The sequence below is a fragment of the Oncorhynchus gorbuscha genome, linkage group LG07 (assembly GCF_021184085.1).
Source record: "Oncorhynchus gorbuscha isolate QuinsamMale2020 ecotype Even-year linkage group LG07, OgorEven_v1.0, whole genome shotgun sequence".
NCBI lineage: Eukaryota > Metazoa > Chordata > Actinopteri > Salmoniformes > Salmonidae > Oncorhynchus > Oncorhynchus gorbuscha.
This window is the reverse complement of record NC_060179.1, coordinates 19823629-19848910: the sequence shown is the minus strand read 5'-3', so window position 1 is coordinate 19848910 and position 25282 is coordinate 19823629.

Here is a 25282-nt window from a genome sequence, read left to right as displayed (position 1 = left end):
CCCCTAATCATACACAATCCCAATTAATGTAAACCCCAATACGAAACACAACATATGTCACACCCTGGTCTACCCAAACATATACCAAAAACACAAAATACAATGACCAAGGCGTGACAGAACCCCCCCCCCCTAAGGTGCGGACTCCCGGACGCACCTCAAGAGCATAGGGAGGGTCCGGGTGGGCGTCTGTCCATGGTGGCGGTTCTGGCTCGGGACGTGGACCCCACTCCATTAATGTCCTAGTTCCTCCCCTTAGCGTCCTGGGATCATCCACCTTCTCCGCCGACCATGGCCTAATAGTCCTCACCCAGATCCCCACATAACTGAGGGGCAGCTCGGGACAGAGGGGCAGCTCGGGACAGAGGGGCAGCTCGGGACAGAGGGGCAGCTCGGGACAGAGGGGCAGCTCAGGACAGAGGGGCATCTCAGGACAGAGGGGCAGCTCGGGACAGAGGGGCAGCCCCGGACAGCGGGGCAGCTCGGGACAGAGGGGCAGCTCGGGAACAAAGGGGCATCTCAGGACAGAGGGGCGTCTCAGGACAGAGGGGCATCTCAGGACAGAAGGGCAGCCCGGGACAGAGGGGCAGCCCGGGACTGAGGGGAAGCCCGGTACTGAGAGGAAGCCTGGTACTGAGAGGAAGCCCAGTACTGAGAGGAAGCCTAGTACTGAGAGGAAGCCCAGTACTGAGAGGAAGCCTAGTACTGAGAGGAAGCTCAGTACTGAGAGGAAGCTCAGGCAGGTAGTAGGCTCCGGTAAATCCTGGCTGGCTGGTGGAACTGGATGATTCAGGTTGTCTGGCCGATCTAGAAGATCTTGGCAGACTGGCACTTCTGGCGGATCCAGGCAGACTGGCGACGCTGGACCGACTGGCGGCGCTGGGCAGACTGGCGGCGCTGGGCAGACTGGTGGCACTGGGCAGACTGGCGGCGCTGGCGGCGCTGGGCAGACTGGCGGCGTTGGGCAGACTGGGAGCACTGGGGGCGCTGGGCAGACTGGGAGCACTGGGCAGACTGGGTGCACTGGCGGCGCTGGGCAGACTGGGAGCACTGGCCGCGCTGGGCAGACTGGAGACTCCGGCAGCGCAGGAGAGGAGAAAGGCTCTGGCTGTGCTAAACAGGCGGGAGACTCCAACAGCGCAGGGGAGGAGAAAAGCGCTGGCTGCGCTGAACAGGCGAGGCGCACTGGAGGCCTGGTGCGTGGTGCTGGAACTGGTGGTACTGGATCGAGGACACGCACAGGAAGCCTGGTGCGGCGAGCTGCTACCGGAGGACTGGTGTGTAGAGGTGGCTCTGGATAGACCGGACCGTGCAGGCGCACTGGAGCTGTTGAGCACCGAGCCTGCCCAAGCTTACCTGGCTCGATGCCCACTCTAGCCCGGCCAATAGGAAGGGCTGGTGTGTGCTGCACCTGGCTCTGCACCCGCACTGGAAACACCGTGCGCTCCATAGCATAACACGGTGCCTGCCCGGTCTCTCTAGCCCAACGGTGAACACAGGGAGTATGCGCATAACTGGCATAACTATTCTCCCTTCTATCCCCCCCCCAATAATTTTTTTGGGCTGTTTTTCCGGCTTCCAACCGCGTCGCCGTGCTGCCTCCTCATACCTGCGTCTCTCCGCTTTAGCTGCTTCTATTTCCTCCTTGGGACGGCGATATTCTCCCGGCTGTGCCCAGGGTCCTTTTCCGTCTAATTCCTCCTCCCATGTCCAAATCTCCAAGTGGTGCAGCCTCTCCCACTGCAACTGCTCTTCACGATTAACAGGGAGAAGAGAATAGGCTCAGGTCTGACTCCTGACTCAGCCACTCTCTCTCTGCGCTCTCCCCGTTACTTTCGGTTTTCGCTCTGCGTCGCCGTGCTTTCCTTTTCGACTCCATTCGTCTATAGCCCTCTTCGCATTGCTGTAGGGAATCCCAGGCGGGCTCCTGCACTCGCTCTGGGTCGGCCGCCCACCTGTCGATTTCTTCCCACGTCGTATAATCCATGCTTCTGCTGTTCATAACGTCCTCCTTTAGCTCCTGCCAGTTTACACACTGCTCGGTCTGTGAGTGGTGGGTGTTTCTGTAATGTTGTTCGTCTGTTGTAAAAAGAGAGTCAGACCGAAATGCAGCGTGTAGGTTACTCATGACTTTAATGAAAATAATCGCGGTACATGAAATAACTGAAATAAAAACAAAAACAACAAACGGAACGTGAAACCTATACAGCCTATCTGGTGAACACTACACAGAGACAGGAACAAACACCCACAAAATACAACGCGAACTCAGGCTACCTAAATACGGTTCCCAATCCGAGACAACGAGAATCACCTGACTCCAATTGAGAATCGCCTCAGGCAGCCAAGTCTAACTAGACACACCCCTAATCATACACAATCTCAATTAATACAAACCCCAATACGAAACACAACATATAAACCCATGTCACACCCTGGCCTACCCAAACATATACCAAAAACACAAAATACAATGACCAAGGCGTGACAGTATGACGCTTAGTAAATTATTCCGTATGACCCTTAGTAAATTATTCCGTATGACCCTTAGTAAATTATTCCGTATGACCCTTAGTATATTATTCCGTATGACCCTTAGTAAATTATTCCGTATGACCCTTAGTAAATTATTCCGTATGACCCTTAGTAAATTATTCCGTATGACCCTTAGTAAATTATTCCGTATGACCCTTGGTAAATTATTCCGTATGACCCTTGGTAAATTATTCCGTATGACCCTTAGTAAATTATTCCATATGACCCTTAGTAAATGATTCCGTATGACACTTGGTAAATTATTCCGTATGACCCTTAGTAAATAATTCCGTATGACCCTTAGTAAATTATTCCGTATGACCCTTGGTAAATTATTCCGTATGACCCTTAGTAAATTATTCCGTATGACCCTTAGTAAATTATTCCGTATGACCCTTAGTATATTATTCCGTATGACCCTTAGTAAATTATTCCGTATGACCCTTAGTAAATTATTCCGTATGACCCTTAGTAAATTATTCTGTATGACTCTTAGTAAATTATTCCGTATGACCCGTAGTAAATTATTCCGTATGACCCTTGGTAAATTGAAAATCTCCTCATTGAAAATGGGTCAATTAAGTTCTAACTTGTGAGTTTCTACTTTGTGAGACTCCAATCATTTTGGTGGTAGTGTGGATGAGAGGCTGTGTGACCTTTGACCTAATTTCTGAGAATGGGCCTGGGTCGTGTTCATTGGGGACTGAACATATGAAAATGCACTGAACCATGGGAGGGACGATCTGGAATAATAGCAAATAGCAAACGTTAATTTTCATAAACAGTGTAAAATATTTTCTGTTGCGTGCCCTGATAAACAGGACCTTGATGTATGCAGACAGAAAGGACAAGGTACATGTGATCTGCTGCTCCAGCTACCTACACCAGTGAGTCACCATCTCCCCAGGCCAATACCTCTGTCCCCTGTTCAACTTTTTGCTAAAACAACCAAGCTACAATTTTAGCTAAACGTAAATTCGTGAAGCATGAATGCAATGTGGACAAGAGGCAATTTGTTTTGACATATTCAATCACAGAATGACATGCAACTTGATGTTTATTGCCAAAATAGTGGATGCCAGAATGACATGAACGTGTTCACCTGGGTTGCGGTTTAGAATTTTGTCAAAGACCTCTTTTCTCAGGTTTAACATGTGATCTGTATCACAGACTAAGGTATTAAGATAAACACATCGATCATGTTACCAAAGTTGCTGTGTACATGCATGACACATCTTCCTGTTTTGGTTATATTTAGGTTATTTCTGTTAGACTGTTGCTTAGATCTGTCTGTCTGTCTGTCTGTCTGTCTGTCTGTCTGTCTGTCTGTCTGTCTGTCTGTCTGTCTGTCTGTCTGTCTGTCTGTCTGTCTGTCTGTCTGTCTGTCTGTCTGTCTGTCTGTCTGTCTGTCTGTCTGTCTGTCTGTCTGTCTGTCTGTCTGTCTGTCTGTCTGTCTGTCTGTCTGTCTGTCTGTCTGTCTGTCTGTCTGTCAATGAAGAGCAGGCAGGCAGGCATGCAGGCAGGCAGGCAGGCAGGCAGGCAGGCAGGCAAGCAGACAGACAGACAGACAGACAGACAGACAGACAGACAGACAGACAGACAGACAGACAGACAGACAGACAGACAGACAGACAGACAGACAGACAGACAGACAGACAGACAGACAGACAGACAGACAGAACTAAGCAATAGTCTAACAGAAATAACCAAAATATAACCAAAACAGGAAGATGTGTCATGCATGTCAGAGGCCGTGTTGTGTTGACGTGGCCTGTTTGTCATATTTGTTGAAAAACTACAGATGAAAGGGAGAGAAAAAAATCAGTTGTTTTACCACAGGCAAAACCTAAACATTTATAATATTTCTTGCAGTTGTTACCATATGCTATGAATTTGATATGGACGATCCACAGATCCTGTTTTCCCTCCAACTTAACTCTTCCTCACTATGGCCTCAAAACAACATTCAATGTGTTTATTGTTATGATCATCTGTATTTTTTCTATAATTACAACCACGGGTTATTCTTGGAAACTTGTCGAAGATTGAAGCCAACAGTGCCATGAATGTATTTACATGGAATTCAAATGATATGCCGTGTGCCTTCTATGCTTGGTGCACACCTAGGAAGTCTGTCCAAATTTTTCATTTGCAAAAACACATATGGATACAATTTCATCAAGATCTGGTATCAATTTTTGTTAAGGTTTACTTAAGGGGTTATTAAAGGTCAAAGGTTGACTAAGGTGATTATACTCACTCCAGAGCTCAGAATAAAAAAAGCATTCCATTATTGTGTTGTCAGGGAGATGCCTGGCAACAATTTAAATGTGCTTTTGAAAAAAAAGTCGAATTGAAAACATTATTGGCATTTTTTTATTCGATTTTCATAATTTGTATTTATTAAGGATCCCCATTAGCTGCTGCCAAGGCAGCAGATACTCTTCCTGGGGTGCAGATAGCAAGCTAGGACTGATGGTTTGGTTAGTTAAACTAGCAAGTCTGTTTGTTTGGTTACCAAGGCAACTATGGTAGCTATCTAGTAAACTTGCTAGCTACCTCAGTGGATGTTGAACACATTTCTACCTGTATACTACCACATTTCTAGCAGCGAATGTGTTAGAATACTGGATATCCATGGTCTAAAAGGGATAATAAAGCATCTCCATGGAAGTTCAGTTCGACTCCTCTAGCGCGTCGTGGAACACACCTTCCATGTCGTTCATTATTTTCCAAAGAATCACAGCCCCTCGTTGATTATCCCTTACGTAAATAATAAAATATTTATTCCAGAGAGCAAACACATAAATCCCAAGTGTGCATAGTAAATAGCTCATTCGTGTGTGACAAAACCCATCCAAGAAATTAGAGTTTGTACATTTTTGGTTTATTGCGTTTGCATTAAGTATAACAAAGGGAAAATGCTGTAATTTTCACGTTGTGTAGTCCAAAATATGTCTCGTTACATTCTCTCTCTTTATTTACACTCGAAAATTCCCCACAAAAGAACAATCAAAACAAAGAAAATTTGCCACAGCATGGAAAATTTGGATACGATTTTTTCATCCACTACTTAGCGACGGTGGATTACGTTATGTTTGGATTCAAGGTTTTTTCCGTTTCAAGATAGTAGTCTGGGCCCAATCTATTTCGTACATCCAAGACACTGGGACCAGTGCATCATTTGCATAATCAATCAAATCAATATTAAGCTGATGAATAAATACATGTATTCTCAAAAAATCATTACAACCAGTTTATGTGAAGACATTTTTGAGATGTTTAGCATTCAGTGGGGTCTGAGAGGTCTAGGAAAAAGTACATGTTCTCATTGACTAAAATGTATTTCCCATTGCCTTGTTTTAGAATGGCTGACAGTGTTCATCAGGTGTTTGTTCATCAGGTGCCTGTTTGGAGCACAGCCCAAACCTCCAAGAGAATGCCTTTGACATTCTCCTGTCTCCGTAAAGACCAATGTTACATGTCAATCAATATCGCTTTACCACGGGTACAAACAATACTCTATAAAATAACAGACAATACAAACAAACCAAAAACAACAGATCTCATTATCTTCGCTTTGCTTCTTCAGCCTTGACAAGCGGAGCGTTACTAATTCACTCAAAGGAGAGAAAAGGAAAAGAAACAAGTTTAAAAAAGAAAGAGGCAGCAATCTCATCAGCCTTTAATGTTGAATAAGAGAGATGTGAGCTTTCGACAACGCAATTGCTGTAATCCATAGATCCAGGGTGCCTCGTCCATATAGTGCACCAGGCAAACAGATAACACTAGTTTTGTGAAGGAGTATACAAAGAGAGCAGCGCTGGCATCACTCCAGAGGCTACAGACCATATATTTTAGTATCAGGGTGACTGACAACATACACATGTGTATTTGTTCAATTAATGTCTTGGCAGGTACACATTGTATTGGCACTAACACTATGAGAACAAACATGAGAGGATGTTTAAAATGTTTTACATTGGGGCTACTGAGGTGTTGTTGTGTGCTTTAGGGGTGTTAGGTCACAGCATATTGCTGAGCCATTTTATGCTTGAGAGGAAGTACAGTATTGACACTTGTGACAATATGATATTAGCTGGCTCCGACTCATCGACAATTGCTAGTATTCTCAGAGTCTATGGGCCAACTTGGAATCTCCATAGTTGATCTACGCATACGGCTAAAACTATTGTGTAAAGGAGCTCCTACTCACCGTAAGACTGTGTTAGCCCACTGAGCAATAGGCATTAGTTTTGGGAGCCAGCACAAGTCTTCAGGTTTCAGGCATGGTTACTTGTCACATAATGGTTCACCAAACCAATTTGTATTTATGTATTGAGGTTACATACAGGTATATCTACAACGTAGTATGTTAACACCATTAGGGCCTTCAACTAATAGTAATACATACTTTAGCTTGGAGGAGTTTCACCATCCATTCATTTTTAGTTAGATGCTCTCAGAGAAGAAAGATATTTTGAATCTATGGCATGTAGCAAAAGACAGATGTGGTAACACCTCGCCAACAGCCAGATTTCACACTCTACTCTGCCTTTAATTGGTTGTGTTCCCTGGAGTATGAGGTTGTGGAGTAGAGCGGTTTATCGGGTGTTAATTTCGATGGTATTTTCTTGTGTGTGACCTTTTTTTTGCCTGTTGAGATACATTGGAAAACATTCTACCAGAGAACCTATTTAAAGAGTGTAGAAAAGTTAAGCTGTATATTATTTAACTGCTAATTGGCACTGATTTTTTATTTGGATTTGATGAGATTCTCAGAGCTGCACTATTAGGTCAATGTTGTTTTAAGAAGCAGACTAGACAAAATAGAACCATTACGCTCTCCCAAAAGTTTGGTTAGTGTGTTAAACCCAGTAAATGTCATGTTTTGTCTTATATTGTCTTGTCATTTTGCTTTTCCTTCTGTTCGTTTTCCCCCTGCTGGTCTTTTTAGGTTCGTTCCCCTTTTTCTCTCTCCCTCCCTCTCTCTCTTCTCTCTATCGTTCCGTTCCTGCTCCCAGCTGTTCCTATTCCCCTAATCAATCATTTAGTCTTCCCACACCTGTTCCCTATCTTTTCCCCTGATTAGAGTCCCTATTTCTCCCCTTGTTTTCCGTTTCTGTCCTGTCGGATCCTTGTATATTGTTCACCGTGCTGTGTCTTTGTATCGCCCTGTCGTGTCGTGTTTCCCTCAGATGCTGCGTGGTGAGCAGGTGTCTGAGTCTGCTACGGTCAAGTGCCTTCCCGAGGCAACCTGCAGTTTATGATCGAGTCTCCAGTCTGTTCTCGTCATTACGAGTGGAATTGTTCTTTATGCTTTATTTACCGCTCCGATTTGTCTAGGAGTATTGAATATTTACTTTACTGGATTAAAGACTCTGTTTTCGCCAAGTCGCTTTTGGGTCCTCATTCACCTGCATAACAGTAAATTCAGACAAGCAAAAAAGTGTGATGGGTCCACGATCAAAAATATGTTCCATAAATAAAGTTTACTTCAGAAGCTGGCTAAAACAAATTGACCAAATATATCTGAATATTCTACATATTGTTTTGCAGCATCAGTGTGGAAATTATTATTCTTTTTCATTTTTTGGGATAATAGATTCCAAAGACTCATGTGAAATTGAAGAGGCAGGATGGTTGAAGTCCTTCATATTTCTGTAATAACACCTGACAGCATTGGAGTAAGTCAAATGAAAAATGTTCCGTTAGTCTTGGAAGATATCCGCTCGACAATTAGGAAATAACACGTCTTCAAGAAGCTATGTGTTCACAGAGGGGAGATGGCATTCCATGCAGCAAATCACATTTAATTCAACAAACCACAATAAAACTGTTTGGATAGAGAAGCAAATAGTGGAATTACAAAACCCGACACTTCTATAATTTGCTCCTGTTTGCTTTTGTGTTTTATCAGTATGACACAATGTTCCCAATTTATCAGGCTTCAGAGGTTTTTCCCCTTCAACAGTGCTCACATTTAGCTGTGTTTTCAGCCCTAAATGGCATGGAACAAATTCAATTGAAGTTTTGAAACTTTGAATAAAGCAATTAAAGCCTCTTGAAGCATGAAGATGAATGCACATCTGAGGATGAAGTGGAAGAAGTCTTCCTGGGACTCCGAGCAGGAATATAATAGCCTGCTTCCAGATCTGTTCGAGTTATTATTACCAGCATGACAAAACGGCACAAAACCAATCTGGAACCAGGCTAGGAATATAATACAAATACTCAGCCGTGCACAAAAACATTGCCCAGCTTCCTTTGTCATAGCTCCTTGTCAATCTGAAATGAATGGGTAAGGGAAATTGTTTCCACCAGCTTTCACCGATCCATTTCTGACAAATCCAGGAAGAGTAAGCCACTGAAAGTATTAGATCCGGTGATGTATGTATTGGAGGGTAAATGCACACAAGCATGTTTACGCACCTTTTTTATTTTGCACAAGCGTTTACCCACCTATTGCACATTTTTTCAACTAAAGTATAGGCAGAGTTAAGGTATTCACTGGGATTCGCGATCAGCGTTAACCCACTAATTTTTACCACTGCGGCAGGGTAGCCTAGTGGTTAGAGTGTTGGATTAGGAACCGGAAGGTTGCAAGTTCAAACCCCCGAGCTGACAAGGTACAAATCTGTCGTTCTGCCCCTGAACAGGCAGTTAACCCACTGTTCCTAGGCTGTCATTGAAAATAAGAATTTGTTCTTAACTGACTTGCCTAGTAAAATAAATAATATCCTTACATATTGTAGCCCTGATCTGCCTGCTAGCTTATATCAGCCTGCACAGTATGACCACAATCAAATTACCCCTATTTTATGTACTCACTTTTCTATGGTGAAATCCATACACAGTAAAATTGCAAAAGTCAAATTCAACACTATTTTGGGGTTTACAGTAAATGATCCCACCCCAATTTTTGATTTAAAACTACTCTGGTCATGGTCTGGATATTGATTATCCATATTTTGGTTAAAACGACACTAAACGAAGTTAACATCTAATGCTCAGAGACTTAATTAAATGTGCATAACTCCAATGACCATTTTACTATTTTCAGTGTTGTTTTAATCTACTCCCGTGCCATTTTTATCACGTTTCAGGGAAGACCCAGATGCAGACAGTGTCGAGCAACAAAGTCTAGAATTACTAGAACAGGGGGCTGGCAAAACGACAGGTGAAGTGCAAGCAGAGGTTGGTAATCCAGATCAGAGTCCAAAATGTACAGAATAGCAGGCAGTCTCAGGGTCAAGGCAGGCAGAGGTCAGTAACCCAGTGTGGTGTGACAAGGTACAGGACAGCAGGCTAGCTCAGGGTCAGGGCAGGCAGAATGGTCAAAACCGGGAAAACTAGAAAACAGGAACTATAGCAAAGGCCGGTGCAAGGGGAAAACCGCTGGCAGGCTTGACGAACAAAACAAACTGGCCACAGACAAACAGAGAACACAGGTATAAATACGCTGGGGATAATGGGGAAGATGGGCGACACCTGGAGCGGGGTAGAGACAAGCACAGAGACAGATGAAACAGATCAGTGTGTGACAATTTAACTTTTTTCAGAGTCTTTTTAATCAACTCCGTTTTACACTTTTCTGTTGCTTTGAATTAACAATCAACATCTTCAGTACATTTTTACCTTCGGTGCAATACCTTTGAAGTGTAAGGGGGCTAAGCTTTATTTAGATTTTTCTTAATGTGTCAAATTATGGTTGCTTGGAAAGGTGTTTTCCAATCCAATTTGGGGGAGGAAAGCTAGAACCTTTACATCACACACAACCTGCATTCAGAATGCCTGTCAGCAGGAAATTCAATATAACAGTTGGAGACAACCTACATCATGTAAACTGGAACAACCATCTCAGTAATGGTTGCAATAAATCCAACCACTTACAGATTGGATTAGTTTAGAAAAATGTATGTTACCTATCTTTGTGTAGCATAAGATAAAAATCAATCAAAGCACAGGCAAAAACACAGATTTTCAAATACAACATTTTTTTTAAAAATCAACCAGCAACAGAGCATGCTGGGAAATATCACAATGAGACCTCTCCCACATTTATGGATACTCCATATCCTCGTCTCTGTTCACTCTTAATGGAGTAAAAAGTACTCAGTCCTAATTAACTCCAGTTATCAACAGGAAGCGTACCACTCTGTTGAGGGTTAAGATAACTCCAGTAGTCAATTTAATCCAAACATTTTTTCACACTATGATTTCAACTTCATTTATTGTGTAGCATGGAACATAGCCTGCTAAGGTCTTTGTCTCACACATCATATAATTTTGGATTGGACGGAAAGCTTGAGAGAGGAGAGATAGAACAAGAACAAGAGAGAGTGACAGAAAGAGAAGCGAGTACCAATTAGTTGGATTCTAGAGCCATGAGGGTGAGGAAAGAGTGTTATAGCTCAGGTAAAAAACAGAACTTGTCTAGTCAGGTCATGCTTTGCCAGGGTGGGATAGTATTATTTTCTGAGAGAGTATGGTGCTATGAAATATTAATTAGAATTCTGTAAAATTAAGATTAGAACACAAAATGCCATTGGTAGAGGCATCCAAGATAGCATGCAATGTGCCATCTGTGTGGAGGAAAAAATAGAACAGAAGTAGTCTGTTCCATTTTTTCTGTTTTGTCTCACAACATGAGACAGGCCGAGAGCGAGGGAGAGAGCGGGAGAGAGAGAGACAAAGAGAGAGAGAGAAGGGGAGAGCAATATATAGAGAGGAAGAGAACAACACATAGCAACAGAGAGAGTGGTTTTGTGCCTGCAGCTATTCTTCAGTCAGAAATATTTACTGTGACATGTATCCACGAATTAATTAGTGATGTGAAAGGCACATTTTTGAGGATCTTGTTTATACTTCTTCCCTAACAACAACATATGTGCTTTATCAAGAGAAACAACAGCTTTACTCAGGAGCAGGTCTTAAGAAACAGCTTTAAACACCATCATTATTTGTGCATTAAAATGACTTCGTCAGAACTATAACAAAATATGTATTATGATTTCTCCCTAAAGACCAAAACTGAGAACCCCCCCCTTTATGCAAGAAATGCTTCCTGACAAGATCAAGCAGAATAAAAGCCATTACTTTTTCATTTGACCACAGCTAAATATTCTCCAAAACATAATGTTAACTCATGCAAATACAAGGGGAAAACAACAGCTGTACACTTTCCTAATCTCTTCCTGATTTGGGTTTATTTTGAAGGGGGAAAAAAACGCATTAGTATTAATCGTTCAATGAATGTTCATTGAGTATCTGTTTGTTATGCACGTTCTATGACCATGTCAACAAGAACGCAAATACGCAATGATGAATAATTAAAGATGTCCACACAGCATGGATCAGTTCATTATCAACTTCAACTGGGGAAGAAGAAGAAGGAGAAACAAAATATTGGCCTGGGTTTGTTGTTTACTACCCAACTGTATACATTATTAGTTTTAAACTGGGCCTTTTCCAGGTACCGCAAATATAGCATTTTTGACCTCCTGATTGCATTTCCCCGATCTCCGTCAAGCACGGGCTTTTTTCAGAATTTGCATTCATGATATCCCTCTGTAGCGGAGGAGTTAAGCAGACCTGGGTTCAAATAGTATTTCATTACTTTCAAATGCCTTGAGTATTTGATTAAGCTTGTCTGGAGTGCCAGATGGGTGGGCTTTACACTTTCAGGACTATTCCATTGGTACCATTTCACCAGACAAGATTAATGTCTGGACAAGATTAATCAAGAACAGAACAAGCATTTGAAAGGAAACAAATACTGTTTGATCCCAGATCTGCATCACACAAATACATCTCTCTACCAAGTCAGTCCGTATATCCATAAATCTATACATACATCAGTGCAGAATGTATCCGTAGAAGCCAGAAAAGCAACACCATCTCAATACCTCTCATTGATTGTATTGGTAGGGAATGGTCTGTGAAAAAAATATTTTCAATAATATATGAAAGCTGAAAATGTCATCTGTGCCTAGACATCCCCAAGTGTCAAGAAATTGTTTCAGACCGGGTTTTGACAGAATTGAAAAAAATATACAGGTTGCAAAATAGTTAGGAAGAGATTTTCCATGTGCCAATTCAGTGTCATATGGTTTATTAAATGATACGCACAACAATGATTTATTCAAAACTTAAAGTTTTTTTATTCTTGCCACAGACAGAATGTTAGATACATGGGACATACAAGCATCTCTGCAGATGTTGCTATGATGAGACAGAAACATGAGATCACTTATTTTGGAATTGCCCCTACATACTGGAGCTTGTTTCTGGTCAGAGGTTCAGGAATGGCTGTAAAATCACTACATTAATCTCAAATTAACCCTACAAATAGCAATGTTGGGTGATTTGGAAAATCATAGTCATTCAATCAACAAAATAATAATAATTTTAGTAAAGATATTTATCTTTAACTTACAATCTGTAGATTTGTATATTTATTTAACCTTTATTTTAACTAGGCAAGTCAGTTAAAATAAAGGTTAAATAAATAAGCTGAGTGGTGGGGTTAGGGAGATAGGTGGGATGGACTGAGAGTAGCTGAGGGGTGGGGTTAGGGAGATAGCTGGGATGGGACAGAGAGTAGCTGAGGGGTGGGGTTGGGTTAGGGAGATAGCTGGGATTGGACGGAGAGTAGCTGAGTGGTGGGGTTAGGGAGATAGGTGGGATGGGACGGAGAGTAGTTGAGGGGTGGGGTTACGGAGATAGGTGGGATGGACTGAGAGTAGCTGAGGGGTGGGTTTACAGAGATAGGTGAGATGGGACTGAGAGTAGCTGAGGGGTGGGTTTAAAAGCTCATGTTCATTCATATTTATGACTGAAAACATGATGTATAATGTATAAGTACTATCGATCTAGATGTAATGTATAGCCGAACATCAAGTTACTTTGTTCTTACAATGTAACTACAAAATATGTAAAATGTGTGTAGAATATACATGTAAGAAAAGAAAAAGCTGTATTTACATTTTTTATTTTGTTCGCCGAAGAGTGATTGTAACGTCGTTCGTCTGTTGAATGAAGAGAGTCAGACCGAAATGCAGCGTGTAGGTTACTCATGACTTTAATGAAGAATAATCGCGGTACATGAAATAACTGTATATGAAAACAACAAACGAAACGTGAAACCTATTACAGCCTATCTGGTGACTACAACACTAAGACAGGAACAAATACCCACAAAATACAACGCGAACTCAGGCTACCTAAATACGGTTCCCAATCAGAGACAACGATAAGCAGCTGACTCCAATTGAGAATCGCCTCAGGCAGCCAAGCCTAACTAGACACACCCCTAATCATACACAATCCCAATTAATACAAACCCCAATACGAAACACAACATATAAACCCATGTCACACCCTGGCCTACCCAAACATATACCAAAAACACAAAATACAATAACCAAGGCGTGACAGTGATGGGCCCCAAAAAATAAAAATTATAATAATATAAACTCAACATCCCTTTTTCAGGACCCTGTCTTTCAAAGATAATTCGTAAAAATCCAAATAACTTCAGAAATCATAATTGTAAAGGGTTTAAACACTGTTTCCCATGCCAATGAGAAATAAACAATTAATGAACATGCACCTGTGGCACGGTCGTTATGACACTAACAGCTTACAGACGGTAGGCAATTAATAAGGTCACAGATATGAAAACTTAGGACACTAAAGAGGCCTTTCTACTGACTCTGAAAAACATCAAAAGAAAGACACCTATGGGCCCTGCTCATCGGGGTGAATGTGCCTTAGGCATGCTTCAAGGAGGCATGAGGACTGCAGATGTGGCCAGGCAATAAATTGCAATGTCCGTACTGTGAGACGCCTAAGAGAGCGTTACAGGGAGACAGGACAGACAGCTGGTCGTCCTTGCAGTGGCAGACCATGTGTAGCAACACCTGCACAGGATCGTTACATCCAAATATCGCACCTGCGGGACAGGTACAGGGTGAAAACAACAACTGTCCGAGTTATACAGGAATGTGCAATCCCTCCATCAGTGCTCAGACTGTCCACAATAAGCTGAGAGAGGCTGGACTGAGGGCTTGTAGGCCTGTTGCAAGGCAGGCTTAAGGAAGGCTTGTTGTCATTGCAGGCAATCTCAACGCTGTGCATTACAGAGAAGACATGCTCCTCCCTCATGTGGTACCCTTCCTGCAGACTTATCCTGACATGACCCTCCAGCATGACAATGCCACCAGCCATACTGCTCGTTCTGTGCGTGATTTCCTGCAAGACAGGAATGTCAGTGTTCTGCCATGGCCAACAAAGAGCCCGGATCTCAATCCCATTGAGCACATCTGAGACCTGTTGGATCGGAAAGGAGAGGGCTAGGGCCATTCCCCTCAAAAATGTCTGGGAATTGCAGATGCCTTGGTGGGGTAACATCTCACAGCAAGAACTGGCAATTCTGGTGCAGTCCATGAGGAGGAGATGCACTACAGTACTTGCTGGTGGCCACACCAGATACTGAATGTTACTTTTGATTTTGACACCCCCTTTGTTCAGGGACACATTATTCCATTTCTGTTAGTCACATGTCTGTGGAACTTGTTCAGTTTATGTCTCAGTTGTTGAATCTTGTTATGTTCATACAAATATTTGCACATGTTAAGTTTGCTGAAAATAAACACAGTTGGCAGTGAGAGGGCGTCTTTTTATGCTGAGTTTACATTTTGAAGTAATTTAGATGGGATACATGTTGGGATACATAGTCCCATAGGAAATTCTGTAATTCAGAAAAAATCATAAAGACCCCTTAAATAAATAATGTGAAAACATGTTTTTAGACAATTTCACACGTTATCACACGTTGCTTTACATGTTGTCACATGTTATCCCATTTTACTTCACATACGATCATATGTGATCACATGAAAATGTTTTTTTGGAACACTTTACGTGTTCAGATGTGAAATTCATGTGGTTTTCTCGTAAGGGACAATCTTCTAGGTGAGGTTCATACAGCCAGTTTGTAACGGTTGTCTGTGGTGGAAGAAGGTGAGGACCAATGTGCAGCGTGGTAAGTGTTCATATTCTTTAATAGAACTCAGAACACTAAAATACAAAACCAACAAGAGAACGAAATGAAACCGAAACAGTTCTGTCTGGTACAGATACGAAACAGAAAATAATCACCCACGAAACGCAGGTGGGAAAAGGCTACCTAAGAATGATTCTCAATCAGAGACAACTAACGACACCTGCCTTGGATTGAGAACCATACCAGGCCAAACACAAAAACACCACACAGAAAAAGGAACTTTTTAATTTATTTTTTACCTTTATTTAACCAGGCAAGTCAGTTAAGAACAAATTCTTATTTTCAAATGACAGCCTAGGAATAGTGGGTTAACTGCCTGTTCAGGGGCAGAACGACAAATTTGTACCTTGTCAGCTCGGGGGTTTGAACTTGCAAATAGATGCTCCATTTATATATGATAACAATTTAATTGGAAATAACTGTGTGATTCTCTTGATGCACTCACCATTTGTTTGAGAAGCCTATCGAAGAAGTGGTGGGCGGTTTATCAGACAACTTTCTGCTTATAGCTTCTATATAACTCAAGCAACTTGCTCAAGCTTACGTGAACAAAATAACTTTGCTCATTAGTATTTAGCATGCTGCAAATGGTCATACCTCCTGATTTAATTGTGCTTCAAATATTGTTTGGCGTGACTCAATTACAAATATATGACACTTTGATCCCTACCATTGCTTGATGTAAATCAATCTTTCTTGTAAAGTACTACACAGCATGATATTTTTACCGTCACAGATGAGATTCATTATAAGTATTCATCAATACAATATGCAATCGGGAAGTTTGGTGTGCAGGTGTGAGGTATGAAATGAGTGAAACCTATTTTTCCAGGGCGTTGTCGAGATGTCACAATGACAGAATCTGTATTTTTTTCTTCTTCTCAATCTTCTCACCTCATGTTCACAGATTCGCCTGGACCTCTGTCTAATCCCAAAGGGAAGTAGAAACTGCCACTCTCTTCCTCCCATGCCGGGGACATTTTGGAGAATAAAACAGATAGATAGTGATGGTTGAAGATGTGGCTGGCCTCAGGAATGACTAAACACGTGCAGGATTTGACAGTCGGCTAGAGGGGGATCATTGAGATTCTGTCACCCAACGCTTTCATCAGAGAGTAAATGTCACACAGTGGAGCAATAAGTACTAGGCCATCCTGAATATAGTCTACCCACAGTCAGCCAGCCTAGCTTTACTGTATGTCATGTACTGCCTAGTAAGTCTAGCTTAAAGTGATGCTCCATAACTTTTGTATAATTTCAGCCAGTAGTTTTGAAAGTAGTGATCACAAGCCAAAATGGTTCCCGGCTTTTCGTGTACTACATCATCTAATTGTGTACTACGTGATCCATTTCAGCCCAGTGGGACTGGGCTGACTGACTACGGGGAATTTCACATAATTTATCTTTAAAAAGATACTTCTCTTAATATAAATATTTGGGAGATTCAGTTTGGTTCATAAAGCTTGAATTCTAGGCAGTATTTGATTGTTCCTCTTAGCCTATTTTGTACATAGTACTTAAACATCGTTGGGCCACCCTGAAGCTCTAGTGCTTGGCCTCTGTATTTGCCCATGCTTGAGCAATTGAGAGTTCTTGCAGGTCTGGGCTTGTGTGGATGTTTGCTGGTGCCCAGGGACCAGACTAAGCATCGGTCTGGAGCTGTCCCTTAATGACTATGACTAGGAGCTTAATCATTCTGATGCTAATTGCATTTGCATCTTGTCCAAGGTCCATGTAGTGAGAAAACCCTAGCGTCCTCCCCCTCCCTCCCAGCCTTCAGGACCTGAACAGAGAGGGGGAGAGAGAGAACGGCATGAGACGAAAACGAGAGCATCTTAACCGCGAGGCAGCAGAGACTAAACCCCAGGAGTTTGGGAAAACCAAAACAGAACAAACAAGACTAAAACATTTATGGGTCTTATACCCCAAACACGGCAGCATGCAGCGAAGCAGTGGTTTCCAAGCCGCTCAGCCCCGTACACACCCAGCGTGATTGCATTCTTTTGTTCCACTCTCACGGTTGGAGAGTGCTCCACTCCGCTACTCTGCTCATCATCTGTCACTCAGGCCACATCAGTCCAGGGGGATATTTTGGCGGTAAGGAGAAAATGGAGAAAAGTGCAACATTCCTCCCATGCAGTAGTCTGTCTGATTCACTGAGCACCTGAATATAAAAAAGAGAAGCAAAGCTACCTGGGAAACAATCGCTCGGTGGAGCGCTGGCGGCTGCAGATCGGCACCATGCAGCTGACCTTTGACCTCTGTGAGTCGTCCACAGCAATCAGGTCGTCTGCTGACCCCTATAACTCTGCAGGCGAGGGAAGACTCCAGATTAATCTACCACTCCCACCAAAACCCTCATCCCGCCCCTACCCTATAGCAGAACAGAGTAAATAGCTGACTACTCAGTTTTGATGCCCGAATGAGACCCAATGCCCTTCCAATCCCCCTTAACCTCTCCTCCCTCTGCCCATTCTGAAAGTGACATTCCATCAGACAACTGACCCCTGCCTGTCTTCTAGGCACAGCTTTTGCCTGTTAATTAGAAGGCATGCAAATACAAGTCAGAGAGAGAGCGAGAGCGAGAGAGAGAGTGAGAGAGGGGCTACTATTAGCACTGATATAGCAAATGTCACATTCAGTCAAACACAAAATGGACATAGATGCTGTATAACCAACTGATGGCTTGAAAAGTATGGCTTGATGTTCATCTGACAAGAAGGGTCATAGTGGCCAGGTCACCCGTAGCCGCAACAGTATAGCAAGTAGCATGAATCAGCCTTTGTGCCTAGCGGTGGCACTGCAAACTGGCTAACTCATGTGGTTGGCCTGCCTGCCTGGGTCATTTCTTCTGCCCAATGGCTTGTGACTAATCTGTTTATACAGTTGAGTCGTAGCCATCAGTAGAGCAGTGGCCATGCCAGGGCAATGAGGTGATGCCAGACTTACAGTATGCAGCAGCGGACTGTTACTCAGGTAGCTAGTACTCTATGGAGCACCGCACGGATCATCAGAATCAGATTTCACTCTATGCCAAGTTGGAATTTGCTTACACACACACACACACACACACACACACACACACACACACACACACACACACACACACACACACACACACACACACACACACACACACACACACACACACACACACACACACACACACACACACACACACACACACACACACACACACACACACACACACACGCACACACACACGCATGTACACACTCACAAGCACACACACACACAGCCATTGGTCTAGGCTCCAGTGCTATGTGTTTTCCCGCATAAGTCATTATGACTTTCTATACAACATACACACTGGAAATCATTCAAAAACTCTCTCCCGCTCCTACGTCAAACAATGTCACAGAGACATTTCAAAGATTTCTTTCTGGCTCTGATAAATTTAAAACATTGGGGTCAAACAGGGGCAGGTGACAGAAATATATTTGTGTATTTTATATTATCTCACAGACAGGATGACGTGATCCCCTCCCTGTACAGTAGCACATAATGAAAGATGAAGTCATACCTACATCAAATTGATGAATCACTCAGAGCCATTTCAATGAGGTGGGAATAAAACACAGTGTAAACCTGAGACGCCATTGTTAACAGATGTAAAGCCTGTCGCACTAATTCATTGTGAAAACCCATTTAAACCATGATGGATTAAGCCCTAATTGAAGCTGATGTATGCATGGCTTCAGAAAGCATGTGGTCACCACTTGCCCTTCCATTCACAGTTTATGATCTCCAGAGAGGAGAAATGGAAGTGAAAAGATGTGACTCCCAGGAAGGTTTGTCTGCGTTGTTGACACAGCCAAAGCTTCTTCTCTCGTCTAATTACGAGACGATGAAGGCAAAGTCAATGTTGCAGAGTGCATTTTAGCATCTGTTGTGGCTTTACCCGACGCACTTATGGCTCCTGGTGATTTTAATTGGGTTGAAGACCCAGCGTTTTGTTGTCTGACATGACGTGCTCAGCATGCATACAAATATCATGTTAATTAAACATTATTTTGCCTAAAATTCTAAAACATTTTTCTGGAACAGAATGTGGGCTGTTCAGTGTTTCTTCCTCTAATCAATTCCAACAGGAAATTAGACAGAACGGCAAAGAGTAAGAGTAAGTATTAGTCATCATGTAAGATCAAACTCTTCAGCTGCACTATACTGACCTTATATAGCCTGATGGAACCAATGGAATAGTTTCAAAGGTGCAAACTCCACCCCCACCCATTTGGCATTCCAGGCAGGCTCAATAAAATGTTCAAAGTGAGAGAAAACAGGAGACAAAGGCCTGTGAGACATGGGTTTAACTCTGGACACATGAAAGGTGGGGTGTATACGAAGGGTACAGGGCAACAGAAGATGAACATCAGAGGGGTTAATCATTTTGGAGATGGGAAACTGGGCCTATAAGCCGGGGGGGAGAATTTGCGGGATTCCACCAGGAGGGGCAGATCCCGGGGGAACACTCAAATGGTGATAGGCATGTGGCAGAGCAGAGAAGGGTGTTGCGGGGGTATTCCACCAACACAAACTGCTAGCTCCAGGTGGTGGGGATGGCGGAGAACAGGTAGTCATAAGGTCCTGGTTGGCTCGCTCTGACTGGCTATTGGACCGGGGGTGGAACCCAGAGGACAGGCTGGCCGACAACCCAATGAGGGTGCAGAACGCCTTCCAGAACTGGGACGAGAACTGAGGACCCCGGTCGGAAACCAGGTCCATGGACAGTCCATGGATCCGGAAGATGTGCTGCACCATGAGCTGGGTTGTCTCCTTGGGTAGTTTAGGGAGAGGAATGAAGTGGGCGGCTTTGGAAAACCGGTCGACCACAGTCAGGATGGCAGTATTGCCCTCAGATGGGGAGAGACCTGTAACGAAGTCCAAGGACATGTGGGACAAGGGACGGTGAACGCCAGGCAGTGGTTGCAGAAGACCAGCCGAAGCTTGTCTAGGACTCTTGTTCTGAGCACAGACCGTGCAGTTGGCAACAAATGCGGTGACATCCGGAACCATAGTAGGCCACCAAAATCATTGTTGCATGAAGGCTAGGGTCAGACGGGAGCCCCAGTGGCGGGCAAGCCTTGAGGAATGTGCCCACTCCAGGACCGTGGAGCAAAAACAGCCGGTTATCTGGGCTGGGACCGCTGCGCCTCCCGGACCCGTTTCCCTATACCCCAGTTGAGTGCGGTCACCAGGCACGAGGTGGGAAGGATGGTCTCGGGCTCCGGGGGGGTAACCATGGGGCTATAGCGGCGAGACAGGGCATCCGGCTTGATGTTCTTAGACCCCAGCCGGTAAGAGAGAGAAAAGTTGAACCGGTTAAACAGCAGGGCCCATCCCGCTTGCCTGGATTTGAGGAGCTTGGTGGTGCGGAGATACTCCAGGTTTTTGTGGTCAGTCCACACAAAGAACAGATGTCCCGCCCCTTCCAACCAGTGCCCCCATTCCTCCAAAGCCATCTTCACCGCAAGAAGCTCTCGATTCCCCACATCATAGTTCCTCTCTGTGGCATTGAGGTGGTGGGAGAAGAAGGTGCAGGGATGCAGTTTAAGGGCCAGGTCAGAACGTTGGGACAGGACAGCCCCTACTCCGACATCCGAAGCATAGGCCTCCACCATGAACTGATGGGAAGGGTCAGGATGAATCAAGATAGGAGCAGTGGTGAAGCGGTGTTTGAGGTCCCGGTCAGTGGCAGAGGACCACGTGAATGGAACCTTGGTAGAGGTGAGTGCAGACAGGGGGGAAGTTGGCAAAAGTTGGCAAACCCCAGGAAACACTGCAGCTGCAACCTGGACGTAGGCTGAGGCCAATCCACCACCACTGTCCTCTTCCCGGGATTCATCTGGACACTCCCAGCAGAGATGATGTAACCCAGAAAGGGGATGGTGGAGCGATGGAACTCGCACTTCTCCACCACAGCTGATTTTCCAGAAAGTGTCGAAGAACCTGCCGGACATGGAGCATGTGTTCTTGGGGTAAACGGGAGAAGACGAGGATGTCATCAATGTAGATGAAGACGATCCGGTTCAACATGTCGCGGAGAACATAATTTACCAGAGCCTGGAACACAGAGGACGTTGCTGAGGACAAAAAGCATGACCAGTTACTCGTAGTGGCCGCTGGTCGTGTTGTAGGCGGTCTTCCACTCGTCCACCCTCTCGTATCCGCACCTGGTGGTAGGTGTTCCATAGATACATGGAAAACACAGTGACCCCTGGGAGCGGCTCGAAGGCCGAGGAAATTAGGGGTAACAATTCTTAACAGTAATGTCATTGACTCCCCGGTAGTTTATGCATGGGCAGGATTTATCCATCCCACTTCCTCTCCCACTGGAGCAGGGTACTTCTTCGTGGAGAAAAAGGACAAGACCCTGCGCCGGGAGAGGCAGAGGGACGGATAAATCCTGCAGCTAGGAAGTCCCTCTAATGAGAGTACAGACGTCCCTGGGTCGGCGTGGTGCTAGGGAGAAGTTCAATCCCGCAGTCATAGGGTCCGGCGGAAGCGAAGAGGCCCGAGCCTTGCTGAACACCTCCCGGAGGAGTACTCCGCAGGGATGACGGAGAGGTCTGGGGCATCTTCCGAGCCCTCAGGAAGACGTCTCAAGGCTGGTTGCGCTGACTTCAGACAATGTAGCCCGTAGACCCAGTTGAGCCAGTAGAATCTCAAAACCACAAGAATCTGAGGAGACTTGACGAGCAGAAATTGAATAGTCTTGCTGTGATTTCCTGACACCCGTAGGTTGATGGGAGTGGTATTATAACTGACCCGGCCTATAGAGCGCCCGTCCAGTGCTCTAACATTCATGGGAATGGAGAGGGGCTGAGTGGGGATGTTCAGCCCGGAAGCCAGGGTAGCGTCCAAAAAGCGTCCAATTTCCGCGTTGAAGGAATCAAGATCCGTAGGTAACTCCCAAGCAGCAAGCTCGTCCTTGACCTCCTCTGAGACGCCGTGCAGGAACATATCGAACTGGGCCTCCTGGTTCCAAGCACTGCCAATGTGTGGAAATCCAACGCATATTCTTCCACGCTGCGGGAGTCCTGCCGAAGCTGGATTAGCTTGCGGGCAGCTTCTCTCCCAGAGAACGTGGCATCAGAAACCTTCTTCACTTCTCCCATGAACCCCTCCAGACTAAGGCATATTGTTGTTCCCATACAGCAGTAGCCCAGGTGAGAGCCCGCCCGGACATCAGCGAGACAAAATAGGCTATTTTGGAGCGATCCGAGGGTAAGGAGGAGGGCTGAAGCTCGAAGCCGAGGGCACACTGAGCTAGAAACACCCGACAGGTGCTCGGCTCTCCATTGAAGCGTTTTGGGGGAGGTAAGTGGGGCTCCTGAAAAGGTGGAGTGACCGGTTAGACAGCGCTGCTCATCTCTGCATTACTGAGGGGCTGTGGGGTTACCACCGTGGTATGCTGCCTCCCAGACAACCCGCGGAATTGCTCCAGCAAAATGTCCAACGCCCGGGCATGGCGTACAGCCAACATTTGGACCCCTCCATAAGGCCACAAATCAATTCCTTGTGCCTACCGATGGGGGTTTCTTGGGACGAGATTGCATTGCGCAGCTGGCCTGGGTCTGCTGGGTCAGTCTTGGCCAGTTCGTACTATCACGTTTCAGGTAAGACCCAGCTGCAGACAATGTCGAATTAACAACAGTTTATTATTCCATCAGGGGCAGGCAAAAGACCAGTCAAGACAAGCAGGGGTCCGTAATCCAGATAGGTGGGGCAAAGGTACAGGACAGCAGGCAGGCTCAGGGTCAGGGCCGGCAGAAAAGGTCAAAACCGGGAAAACTAGGAAACAGGAACGATCGAGAGACAGGAACAGAGGGAAAAACACTGGTAGTCTTGACGAAACAAACGAACTGGCAGCAGACAAACAGAGGACACAGATTTAAATACACGGGGGATAGTGGGGAAGGTGGGCGACACCTGGAGGGGAGTGGAGACAATCACAAATACAGGTGAAACAGATCAGGGTGCGACAGAAAACAAATACTATTTGACCCTGGATCTGATAAATACAATAGTCATGCTATACATTTTAGAAATCCTCGCCATGAACAACAGATTTATTCCTGTATACTGTTTATTTAACCCTCTATACTGTGTATTTAACCCTCTATGGTGTGCATTTAACACTCTATAGTGTATATTTAACCCTCTATGCTGTGTACTTAACCCTCTATGGTGTGTAATTAACCCTTTATACAGTGTATTTAACTCTCTATATTGTGTATTTACCCTCTATGCTGTGTATTTAACCCTCTATGCTGTGTATTTAAACCTCTATACCTTTTATTTAAAAATGGTCTGCATTTAATCCTCTATTCAGTTGTATTTAACCCTCTATTCTGTGTATTTAACCATGTATTCAACCCTCTATACTGTGTATTAAACCCTCTATGGTGTGTATTTAACCCTCTATTATGTGTATTTTGTAAAATTCTATTTTACCTTTATTTAACTAGGCAAGTCAGTTAAGAACAAATTATTATTTTCAATGACGGCCTAGGAACAGTGGGTTAACTGCCTGTTCAGGGACAGAACGACAGATTTGTACCTTGTCAGCTCGGGGGTTTGAACTTGCAACCTTTCAGTTACTCGTCCAATGCTCTAACCACTAGGCTACCCTGCCGCCCCTCAATGGTGTGTATTTAATATTTAGATGTTTGTTGTATATTCCTTAATTGATGATGAGATACGTCAAGAAAACCATTAGAGGCGGATCAGCTGGACAGCCCACAGACTGAAAATAAATATGATTACGCAGCCGGCCTCCCCCTTAATTCCTGGACGAAGCCAAGCTCTCACATATCAGAAGTAACACAACACAAACCAGGAACAATTTCATGCCTGAGGGATTTAGAATACATTAGGACAAGAGAATGAACATCTCCAGTACAAAGATATCCGGCCAAATACAATGAGAGACGAAAATACTCAGAAATTAATATTAATATACCATAATCCTTTTTCTCTCCCAAGGGAATGGTCACCATGTACTGCAAGCTGGGAGGATTGGAAAAAGCATTTTCTTAATACACAAATCCTTTCAGTTCAAATAGTCAGCTACGATTTGTAATCTTTATCTATGCACAATTTTGTTTATGATCCTCATATAATTACAGGACTGATGCACCTTGAAAGTAAGTTCAAACACCATGATAAGCGACAAAAATGTGACGAAAATGTATGTCTGAGTATATTGCATAAGAAAACAAAGCAAGCTTGTGTTCTCTCTTTACTATACATATGCACTGAGTATACAAAACATTAAGAAGATTAACAACACCTGCTCTTTCCATGACATAGAGTGACCAGCTGAATCCAGGTAAAAGCTATGATCCCTTATTATTGTCACCTGTTAAATCCACTTCAATCAGGGTTGATGAAGGGGAGGAGACAGGTTAAAGGAGGATTTTTAAGCTTTGAGACAATTGAGACATGAATTGTGTATGTGTGCCGTTCAGTAGGTAAATGGGCAAGACACAATATTGAAGTGCCCTTGAACGAGGTATGGTAGTAGGTGCCAAGGGCTCTGGTTTGTGTAAAGAACTGCAACGCTGCTGGGTTTTTCATGCTCAACAGTTTCCCGTGTTGTTGGATGTTTTTCAGCGGCAGGGATTGGGAGACTACTCAGGATCGAGGGAAAGA